The sequence below is a fragment of the Hemiscyllium ocellatum genome, chromosome 35, assembly GCF_020745735.1.
Source record: "Hemiscyllium ocellatum isolate sHemOce1 chromosome 35, sHemOce1.pat.X.cur, whole genome shotgun sequence".
NCBI lineage: Eukaryota > Metazoa > Chordata > Chondrichthyes > Orectolobiformes > Hemiscylliidae > Hemiscyllium > Hemiscyllium ocellatum.
Genome location: NC_083435.1, coordinates 33,998,827 through 34,011,030, shown reverse-complemented (window position 1 = coordinate 34,011,030; position 12,204 = coordinate 33,998,827).

Sequence of the window (12,204 nt, the reverse complement as noted above, 5' to 3'; positions counted from 1 at the left end):
AAACATAACCATGAACCTTGATATGCCGTTACTGGAGGAGGCCAATCAGCCCCTCTATCCTATAACACAGGATGCAAAGTAAACCATGCAGTACCAGTTTATGGTTACACAGCAACAGGAAGAGTCCATTCAGCCTCTTTACGTATGCAACACAGGAACTGGAAGAGGTCACAGAGAGACTGGAGGTTTTTAGAATGGGATACAGGAGACCATTCAGCCCATCGAGACTGTAGTATAGGAATTGGCGAACGAAACAAACTGTCTGAGACTTTTTTTTATAAGAAATGAAGAGGTAGTTCAGCTCACTTGTCTGTTGTATGGGATCAGGAGAAGATCAATCACTCCCACAGTCTCATTTCAGAGATGCAGGAGAAGACCGTTCACTATATCCAGCCTGTTATAAAGGAACACAAGGAGACCCCTCCACCTCTCAAACTATTACATAGCAACAGGAATATTCCATAAGCCCTCAAACCTCGAGAAGACTATTCCGTCAGACATGCCTCTTATACAGCAATTGGAGCAGATCTCTGAAAGCCCTGTGCTCTTTACACAGGAATTAAAAGGGAACATAGAGGTTATCGACCGGGAATAATTTAGAATAATCATAATCACTGGGGAATAAAATGTATTGGAGACACTGCTGTTATTTAAGGCAAATGCTTATAATTCATCATTCAGGAATTAAAGCCGGACATTGAAAAGTTAAGCTACAATCTATCAGAATCAATATGGTTTTAGAATAGTGTTGAAATAGGCCATTTGGCCCAACAGTTACACACTGACTCTCTGGCAATTACCAATTACCAAAACTCATTTCTTGACATTTTCCCCTTAACATTGCGCCTAACCTATAAATCCCTGAACTCGATTGGCAATTTAGCATGGCCAATTCATCTAACTTACACATCCTTGGATTGTGGGAGGAAATCGAAGCATCCAGAGGAAATCCAAGCAGACACAGGGAGAATGTGCAAACTCCACGCACGAATTTTATGATGGATAAAGTCTCATTGAATTGTTTCCTTAAGTTATTAAAAGATGTGACAAACAAGATGGCTAGTGGAAATCTTGAGCTATAGTGTATCTGCTCCTCCAGAAGGCATTGGATATGGTGCTTCCAGAAAGATTAAACAGTAAGATCAAATGGTTTAGCAGCAATTGATGAGCTTGCATAGAGGATTGATGAATAAACAAAATGCAATCAGACGAAATGCAACTGTTGGGTTGTCATTGAGTTCAATCTTCAGGCTTCAACTATTTGCAATCTACGTTATTACTCTGTTGACTGAGTAGAAACCACCATAGCCAATGTTTCCGATGATACTAACATCGGTGGGAAATTTATTTGCAATGGAGATGGAACAGATTTAAAACGGAGGTGGATAGGTTGGGTGAATGGGTCAACATTGGCAACGAATGCTAACGTGGATAAATATAGGTTTATTCAATTTGACCAACGTAATAGAAACGCAAATTATTACCTGTCTGGCGACAAACTTCAGAGTGCTTAGATGCTGAAGGATCTGTGTGTCTGTGTGCATATCTCAGGGAATTCACATGCAGGGTAAATGTAATTTCAGTGTGCATTTGTAGAAGGATAGAGTGTGAAAGTCAGGGGTGTCGCTGTAGCTATGCAAGGCATTAATGAGGCTGTAACTGGAGTACAGACGAGGTTCAGTACTTTAACATTGAATAGTTCAGGCATATACTCTCTGGAGTTTAGAAGAATGACAGGAGACCTCATTGATGAGTCTAAGATGCTCAAGATGATCGACAATGTAGATGTGAAGTGTATATATCTTCATGTGAGTTAATTTTGAAAAAAAGATCAGAGTTTTGTGTTATAGCACAGCAGATTAAAATTGCAGGTGAGTGTAAATTACTTCTTTCAAAGGGTTGAGAATGTATATATAGTGCAGTGGGTGCTGGGATGTTGAGTAAATGAAGGAAGATCGAGGGCGGGCAGGAAAGTGGAATTGAGGGAGAGGTATCATCAGCCATGATTGTACAAAATAGCAAAGCAGGGTCGAGGGGTTGAATTATTGACTGATGCCCCTCGTTCTTATTCAGCCCTTCGAATATTGTCCACAGGAATGGGGGAGCATCGGGTATAAAACAAGAACCGGGCAGTCAGGATAAATCAGTTTCGATCGGTTTGACAGGACGTAATCAGTGGAGACACACAGTGACCAGTGCTCGGTCCTCAGCTTTTTACAATCTATTTCAATTATCGGGAGGATGGAACAGATTTACTATTACTATGCTTGCTGATGACTCTAAGATAAGCAGGAAATTATATTATCAAGACGAAGTGGACACGCTGCAAATGGATACCATCAGTAGATACAATGGGTTATTGTTTGGAAAGTGGAATATAACATGATATATCACCTGTCTTTTGTTTTTAGGCATATTGGAAGGTGATATGTTACTGAAATAGAGAGCGATTACAGAACATGGTGATAGAGTGTGCACTAGGTTGTTTACCCTGTCGTATTCTGCCATTGGAAGTGTTGCTCCATCCCCCAGACAGTCTGCTCCCTAATGTTCCCAGTGATCCTATTGCTCTCAGTACACATTGGATATCTTGATATGGTTGGCTGTCGGTGGTGAGTGGTGGTGGGCCGATGGGAGGTGGGGGTTTCCTGACCCGTATATCAAGGAGACAGACTTTATCCTTTCTTTCTACGTGGACACCCAAAGATGATGGGAATGGCTGACTGCTTCTGAATGAAGAGGCTGTGGATGCTGGGAGGACAATGGATATTCACTAACATGATGTACTAAGCGTGGGAACCTACAGCATTAATGGGGTAAGATTTCCTTCTGTTCTCTCCCCATTGAAATGGTAATCCCATAGAGCCATGTACACCATTGGGAATTCGGCTATAAAAGGAGAAAAAAAGGATACAGCCAGCAGCTCCCAGCTGAGGGAGAAAAGATTGCTGCTACCTCATTCACTATGTATATCATTCATTACCAAATGCTGACACTGTCGTCGACGTACTGGGAGATGATGGATATACCACTCACTCCACTTGGTAAGTTAGAGATCATAGAAGCTGAATGAAACCTGACCCAGCAGCCACTGACGACACTGTCCTCCTCTTAATGTGAAGCTGCAAGTCGTATTGAAGGAAGTGACACCGCTCTGTGAAGAGCTCCTTGTTCAACTAGGGTCCTCTCTCACTCTGGTCCTGTGTCAAGTGCAGCTTGGGAAGCTGTTATTGGAAAACCCGGGTGGATATGGCATAAACCCTTTCCCCACACACTCTATCCATGGTTTCAGAGCTTCCACTCTCTGCAACCTCTGCTCCATTGTTTTTTGTGTTGCAGTACCAGATTCTGTAATTGCAGAGCGATGGGTGAGGGGAACGGTTGAGCCACAGGGCTTTGCTACAGAGGGACAGTAAGCGATCATGTAGCCTTTTGGGAGTATTCTGGGGAACAAAAGGAGGCGAATAAGCCTCTTGCATCTGTTATACAGCAAGAGGAGGAGACCATTCAACCTCTTGAACACGTGATAGGTATGGATTTCAGTAAGGCAAAAGTGATAACTGCAGATTTTGAAAATCAAAGTCTAGATTAGAGTAGTGTCCTTCCTACTGAAGGGCGTTGGCCTGGACCGTCAGTTTTCCTTCTCTTCGAATGCTGCTTGACATGCTGTGCTTTTCCAGCACTACTCTAATCTCGACATGGATTTCCATAAGGCATGTGACAAGGATCTCCATGGGAGACTGGTTAGCAAGGTTTGAATCCATAGAATTCATAGCCATTTTAATACAGAATCGGCCCGATGGTAGAAGACAGAGGGTGGTAGTGTAGGATTGCTTGTCAGACTGGAGGCCTGAGACCAGTAGAGTACCACAATAATTGATATTGTGTCATTACTTGTCGTCATTTATATAAATAATTTGAATGTGAACATAGAGGGTAGAATTAGTAAGTTTGCAGATGATACCAAAGTTGGATGTGTAGTGGACAGCGAAGAAGGTTACAATAGACAATAGACAATAGGTGCAGGAGTAGGCCATTCAGCCCTTCGAGCCTGCACCGCTATTCAATATGATCATGGCTGATCATTCCTAATCAGTATCCGCTCCCTGCCTTATCTCCATAACCCTTGATTCCACTATCTTTGAGAGCTCTATCCAACTCTTTCTTAAATTCATCCAGAGACTGGGCCTCCACTGCCCTCTGATGCAGAGCATTCCACATAGCCATCACTCTCTGGGTGAAGAAGTTTCTCCTCATCTCTGTCCTAAATGGTCTACCCCGTATTTTTAAGCTGTGTCCTGTGGTTCGGCACTCACCCATCAGCGGAAACATGTTTTCTGCTGCTAGAGTGTCCAATCCTTTCATAATCTTATATGTCTCAATCATATCCCCTCCCAGTCTTCTAAACTCAAGGGTATACAAGCCCAGTCGCTTCTGTCTTTCAGTGTAAGGTAATCACTCCATTCCAGGAATTGACCTCGAGAATCTACGCTGCACTCCCTCAATAGCCAGAATGTCTTTCCTTAAATTTGGCGACCAGAACTGCACACAGTATTCCAGGTGTGGTCTCACCAGGGCCATGTACAGCTGCAGAAGCACCTCTGTGCTTCTATACTCAATCCCTCTTGTTATGAAGGCCAGCATGCTATTAGCCTTCTTCACTACCTGCTGTGCCTGCATGCTTGCCTTCATTGACTGGTGTACAAGAACACCCAGATCTCTCTGCACTGCCCCTTTACCTAAATTAATTCCATTGAAGGTGTAATCTGCCTTCCTGTCCTTGCCACCAAAGTGGATAACCATACATTTATCCACATAAACTGCACCTGCCATGCATCTGCCCACTCACCTAACTTGTCCAGGTCACCCTGTAATATCCTACATCCTCATCACATTTCACCCTGCCATCTAGCTTTGTATCATCAGCAAAGTGGCTAATGTTATTGCTGATACCATCTTCTATACCATTAACATATATTGTAAAAAGCTGCGGTGCCAGCACAGATCCTTGCGGTACCCCACTGGTCACTGCCTGCCATTCTGAAATGGAGCCGTTTATCACTACCCTTTGTTTCCTATCAGCCAACCAATTTTCAATCCAATCTAGTACTTTGCCCCCAATACCATGCGTCCTAAGTTTACTCACTAATCTCCTATGTGGAACTTTACCAAAAGCTTTCTGAAAGTCCAGTTACACTACATCTACTGGATCTCCCTCGTCCATCTTCAGAGTTACATCCTCAAAAAACTCCAGAAGATTAGTCAAGAACGATTTCCCCTTCATAAATCCATGCTGACTCTGTCCTATTCTTTTACTACTACTGTCCATATGTGCCGTAATCTCATCCTTTACAATAGACTCCAGCATCTTTCCCACCACTGAGGTCAGACTAACTGGTCTATAATTTCCTGCTATCTCTCTCCCACCTTTCTTAAAAAGTGGTATAACATTAGCCACTCTCCAATCCTCAGGTACCGATTCCAAATCTATCGAATTCTGGAAAATAATCACCAACGCATCCACGATTTTCCGAGCCACCTCCTTCAGTACCCTGGGATGTAGACCATCAGGCCACGGGGACTTCTCAACCTTCAGACCTAACAGTCTCTCCAACACCAAATCCTGGCAAATACAGATTCCCTTAAGTTCAGATCCTTCAGCCACCGTTACCTCAGGGAGATTGCTTGTGTCTTCCCCAGTGAACACAGATCTGAAGTACCCAATTAATTCTTCTGCCATGTCTTTGTTCCCTGTAATTTATTCCCCTGTCTCTGTCTTCAAGGGCCCAATTCTAGTCCTAACCATTTTTTTTTGCCTTGCACATACTTGAAAAAGCTTTTACTATCGTCCTGTATATTATTGGCCAGTTTACCTCCATACCTCATTTTTCCTCTGCGTATTTCCTTCTTAGTAATCCTCTGTTGTTCTTTAAAAGCTTCCCAGTCCTCTGTTTTCCCACTTATCTTTGCTATGTTATACTTTTTCTCTTTTAACTTTATATGTTTCTTAACTTCCCTCGTCAGCCACGGCCGCCCATACCTCCTCCTGGGATCTTTCTTCCTTTTAGGAATGAACTGATCCTGCACCTTCTGCATTATACTCAGGAATATCCGCCATTGTTCCACAACGGTCATCCCTGCTAAGGTATTGCACCATTGAACTTTGGCCAGCTCCTCCCTCATAGCTCCATAGTTCCCTTTATTCAACAGAAGTACTGCCACTTCCGACTGTACCCTCTCCCTCTCAAATCGCAGATTGAAACTTATTGTATTATGGTCACTACTTCCCAATGGCTCCTTCACTTTGAGGTCTCTGACCAATTCTGGTTCATTACACAATACTGGATCCAGAATTGCTTTCTCCCTGGTCGGCTCCAGCACCAGCTGCTCGAAGAATCCATCTCTGAGGCACTCCACAAAGTCTCTTTCTTGAGGTCCAATACCATTCTGATTCTCCCAGTCTACCTGCATGTTAAAATCTCCCATAACAACTGTAGTAACATCTTTAGCACAGGGCAATTTCAGCTCCTGATTCAACTTACATCCGACATCCAGACTACTGTTTGGGGGCCTGTAGATGACTCCCAAGAGGGTCTTCTTACCCTTAGAATTTCGCAGCTCTATCCACACTGACTCTACATCCCCTGACTCTAGGTCCCCCCGCACAAGGGACTGAATATCCTCCCTTACCAACAAGGCCACTCTGCCCCCTCTGCCCGTCAGTCTGTCCTAACGATAGCACTTGTAGCCTTGAATATTCATTTCCCAGGCCCTGTCCACTTGAAGCCACGTCTCAGTTATCCCCGCAATATCGTATCTGCCAGTTTCCAAAAGAGTCTCAAACTCATCTATCTTATTTCTAACGCTTCGTGCGTTCATATACAGTATTTTTTAATTTGGTACTCCTCTCAGCCTTCCCATCAACCCCTATTCCACTCAATCTTACAGCATGATCCCATTTCGAATTTTCTGCCTCATTGATACAGTTGCCTTTTTGTCTTTCTTGACTTCTCTTGTTCTAACTTTCCCTTCCACTTCCTTTTTATACATCCAGTTTGTCCCCTCCCCCCACCCCCCGCTACTTAGTTTAAATGTAGTGGTGTTGCAGTTGAAAACCTGTCTGCCAGGATGCTGGTCCCTAACCTATTAAGGTGCAAACCGTCTCTCTTGTAGAATTTATGTTTGCCACAAAATGTACCCCAGTGATTCAAGAACTTAAATCCTTGCTTCCTGCACCAGTTCCCCATCCACACGTTCAGGTCAATTATCTCCCTGTTTCTGGCCTCACCAGCCAGAAGAACTGGAAGCAAACCAGAGATAACCACCTTGGACGTCCTGCTTTTCAGCCTTCTTCCTAGTTCTCCAAAGTCCCGCTGTAGTATGTGCCTCCTCTTCTTCCCGACATCATTTGTGCTGACATGTCCCACCACCTCTGGCTCTTCACCCTCGTCCTTGAGGATTTCCTGCACTCTGTCCGCGATGTTTTTCACCCTGGCACCAGGAAGACAACACACCATCCTTAAATCCCGTCTGCTGCCACAAAAACCCCGGTCAGTTCCTCTCACGATGGAGTCCCCAATTACCACGGATCTGTGCGATGTCCGTCTCTTCCGCTCTGCCTCTGCACCAACTTTAGATTGACAGACCTGTCCGCCTCGCGGACTGGCAGTGTCATCAGTCTCCACTGTTTTCAACAGCTTCAACTTTTCCCTGACAGGTACTTCTCCCGGGGTTACCTCAGATTACCACAGGATCTGAGTAGATGGGCCAATGTGCTGAGAGTGGCAGCTTGAGTTTAGTTTAGATAAATATGAGGTGCCACATTTTGGAAAACCAAACCTTCGCAGGATTTATACACTTAATGGTAAAGTCCTAGGGAATATTGCTGAACAAAGAGACCTTGGAGTGCAACTTCATTTTTTTCTTGAATAAGGCATTTAACATGTTTTACTTTATTTATCAGAGCAGTGAATATAGGGGCTAGGAGGGCATTGTGTGGCTGTAAAGGACGTTGGTTAGGCCACTTTTGGAATATTGAGTGTAATCCTGGTCTTCTCCCCATCAGAAGAACATTGTGAAACTTGAAATGGTTCAGAAAGGATTTACAAGGATTTTGCGAGGATTGGCGGATTTGAGCTATAGGCAGAGGCTGGAGAGGTTGGGTCTGTTTTCCCTGGCACATCAGAGGCTGACGGGTGACCTAATAGAGGCGTATAAAATTATGAGGGGCATGGATATGACAAATAAACAAAGCCTTTTCCCTAAATTGGAGGATTCTAGAACTAGATGTCATAGATTCCAGGTGAAAGGAGTAAGATATACAAGAGAGCAAAGGGGAACTTTTTCACACAGAGGGTTATGTGTGCGTGTGTGTGATATGAGCTGCCAGATAAAATAGAGGCAGTTGGTACAATTGGTGCATTGAAAAGATATCTTGATGGATATTTGAATAGGAAAGGTTTGTTGGGGTATGGGCCAACTGCTCAAAAATGGGAAAGATAAGGTTAAGATATCTTGTCAGCATGGACGATCTGGGCCGAAGGATCTATTTTCGTATTCTGCATCTCAAGCCTGTTACGGTTTTAGCTCTTCAAATCTGCAATGCAATCATGAATACCGTCAGTCTATTTGCTCAGTTATCTACAGTAAAAACGAACTACATTAAGCAGATTTTAAGGATGTTTTACAGAAACTGGGAGAAGATTTTCAGTCAATAAAAGCTATCAGAATCGGAAGAGGCCATTCAGTCCCTCAATTTCAGTTTACAGGTGAAGCAGGATAGCACACAGCTATTGGACCTAGTTGGACACAGGGACAGGAGACAGTCGATCTACTGCTCGAGACTGGGACACAGGAACAGGAGGCAGCCATTCAAGTGCCTGAGACTGTGACACAGGAACAGCAAGCAGTCATTCAACTGATCGAGACTGGGACATAGGTACAAGAGGCTATCATTCAACAGCTCGAGACTGGGACATGGGTACAGGAAGCAGTCATTCAACTGTTCGAGTCTGGGATACAGGAACAGGAGGCAGCCATTCAAGTGCCTGAGACTGTGACACAGGAACAGCAAGCAGTCATTCAACTGATCGAGACTGGGACATAGGTACAAGAGGCTATCATTCAACAGCTCGAGACTGGGACATGGGTACAGGAAGCAGTCATTCAACTGTTCGAGTCTGGGATACAGGAACAGGAGACAGTCATTCAACTGCTGTATACTGGGACACAGGGGTCGGAGGCAGTCACTCAAGTGCCCCAGACAGGGACACACGAATAGGCGACAGTCGTTCAAATGCTCGAGACTGATACACAAGGAAATCCATAGTCAAGTGAGCTCCCAGAATCTTGTTTCCCAAGGACAGGAGGATAGGACTCACTCCTCACTAGTATGGGACACTTGGAGAGAAGGCGAATAGGCTTGTAACAAACAGAAATATATGAATAATTTGCAGGGGTGAGTCATCCAATTCTGCCCCACCATTAAATAAGGCCATGACTGATCTGTTGGTGAGTCCTCATTCCATTTCACAGAGATACCCTTTTCTGCAGCCTCTGCTCCATTTGTTGTTCATATGGTGGACCCAGATGTTGTGACTACAGCAACCGTGACTCATCTATACTGGGTTACCAAACCTGCTGGTCTTCTTGACTGGCCACAGCAGTTTAAAGCACCAACGCCACGAAACCAAACCCAGCATTTCCACTAACCTCGCAAAACCAGAATTATGTCAAACGTCCTCAACTCCAAGTTAAAAACCTGGTCTGAATCAATAACAGTTGAAGGGATCTCTCATATTATTGAGCGTATGATCAGCAGAGTGTGACAAATGCAGGCTTCAGTGGACAGGCACAAAACAACTTACAAAGGCTTCTCTCAAAACTGCTGAAACCGCAATGTCCAAAATGAAGCACAGGGCGGATCATCGGGAAGTCAAAGAAAATGCAGACTATACTTTTAAAAAATTGTTCCTCAACTTCTTAATAATAGAACCTGATGCTCTATGATGAGCAACACTAAAGGCCAGGGAAAGATTCAAGACAGTTATTCACATTCAAACTGGACAATTAAAATTTTATGTCGGTGCATCATTTTAAATACACACAAATTGGAGCAGTTTGGGAATTAGACAGGGGAAGAGAGACTGGGAGACACCGTTATGGAAGGATGTGGTCACAGGTTTCAGAATGCTGAGGTGAAGACATTTCAATCAAACCTAGCGACATAGGCTGGTAATTATGCAAATGATGAATTAATAGTATATTGATGTGAGTTCGGACATAGAGTTTTGGAGATGTACAGAACAGAAAAAGCCCCTTTAGTCCAACGCATCCATGCCGACCAGATAGCCTGAATTAATCGAGTCCGATTTGCCAACACTTGGCCCGTTTCATTCTAAACCCTTCTTATTCATATACCCATGCAAATGCCTTTTAAATGTTATTATTGTACCAGCCTCGACCACCTCCTCTGGCAGTTCATTCCATACATGCACTAGCCTCTGCCTGAAAAGGCTGCTGCTCAGGTTCCTTTAAAATCATTTCCTTCGCAACTTAAACTGTATCATCTTGTTTTTGGGAGAAAGAAAAACTTGGGTTGCTCACCTTATTCGTAGCCATCACACTCCAGCGAAAATAACACTTAACCCACTCGTCCTTTGCCTATAGCCCAATTATGGTAAGAACAGTGTAATTTTTTTTCTGAATCCCATCAAATGTTCACAATATCTTTCCTATTGGATGGAGACCAGAATTGAACGCAATATGATAAAACTTGCCCGAACCAATATCCTGAACAGCGGCAACATGACCTCTCAACTCCTATAGGGCGAAGGGCCAGGCTGTAAGGAATGATGCATAACTGGAGAAATTGAGGTTCTGGTCACGGAAAAGAGGGAAGGATATGTCAGGTATAGACAGCATGAATCGAAATTTTTTTTCATTATTCATTTTCAGGATCAGGGTGTCACTGGCTAGACCAGCATTTACTGCCCTTCCCAAATTTCTCAGAGGTCAGTTAAGAGTCAACCACATTGTTGTGCGCCTGGAGTCACATATAGGTCACACTGGATAAGGATGGCAGTTTGCTTCCTTACAGGTCATCAGTGAACCAGATGGGTTTTACCAACAGTTGAAAATTGATACATCATCGTCATTCGACTCAATTCCAGCGTTAAAGTGAATCCTTAGAATAATCTAAAGGTAGTAGGAGTACACCTAAGAGGGAAATCAGGACGACAAAAGGGAACATGAGGTACCTTTGCCAAATAGGGTTAAGGAGAATCCAAAACGCTTCTACAAACACATTTAGGACAATAAAAACGTAACTGGAGAGATAATAGGGTCCCTTCAAGACCAGCAAGACTACCGATGTGCAGAGGTATAGGAGATGGAGTGGTGTTGAATGAATACTTTGCACCAGCATTTACTGTGCAGAAAGATATAGAAGCTAGCGAACTTCAGAAGCAAATGATGACGTATTGTAAAGTCCCTGTGTTTCAGAGGAGGAGCTGCTGGAATTCTGAAAATTGATACGTTTGTATAAATCCCCAGAACTTGATTAGATGTATCCTAGGGTTCTGTGAGAAGCTGGAGAAGTGATTCCTAGGCCCCTTGCTGAGATACTTGTATCATCGGTAGCCGAAGGTGAGGTTCAAGAAGACTAATGTAGTGCCACTATTTAAAGTATTTAAGAAAGGTGCTAAGGGAAAACCAGGGTACCAAAGACTATTGAGCCTAGCGTCAATGATGGACAATTTGTTGGAGGGGATTATGATTAGATTAGATTACTTACAGAGTGGAAACATGCCCTTCGGCCCAACAAGTCTACACCGGCCCGCCGAAGCGCAACCCACCCATACCCCTACATATACCCCTTACCTAACACTACGGGCAATTTAGCATGGCCAATTCACCTGACCCGCACATCTTTGGACTGTGGGAGGAAACCGGAGCACCCGGAGGAAACCCACACAGACACAGGGAGAATGTGCAAACTCCACACAGTCAGTCGCCTGAGGCGGGAATTGAACCCAGGTCCCTGGCGCTGTGAGGCAGCAGTGCTAACCACTGTGCCACCGTGATTATGAGGCACACGATTTTCATGTACCTTGAAAGGTAGTGACTAAATAGAAACAGTCAACATGGCTTTGTGCGTGGCAAATTCCCGATGAAGGGCTAATGCCAGAAAAGTCTCTTTCATGC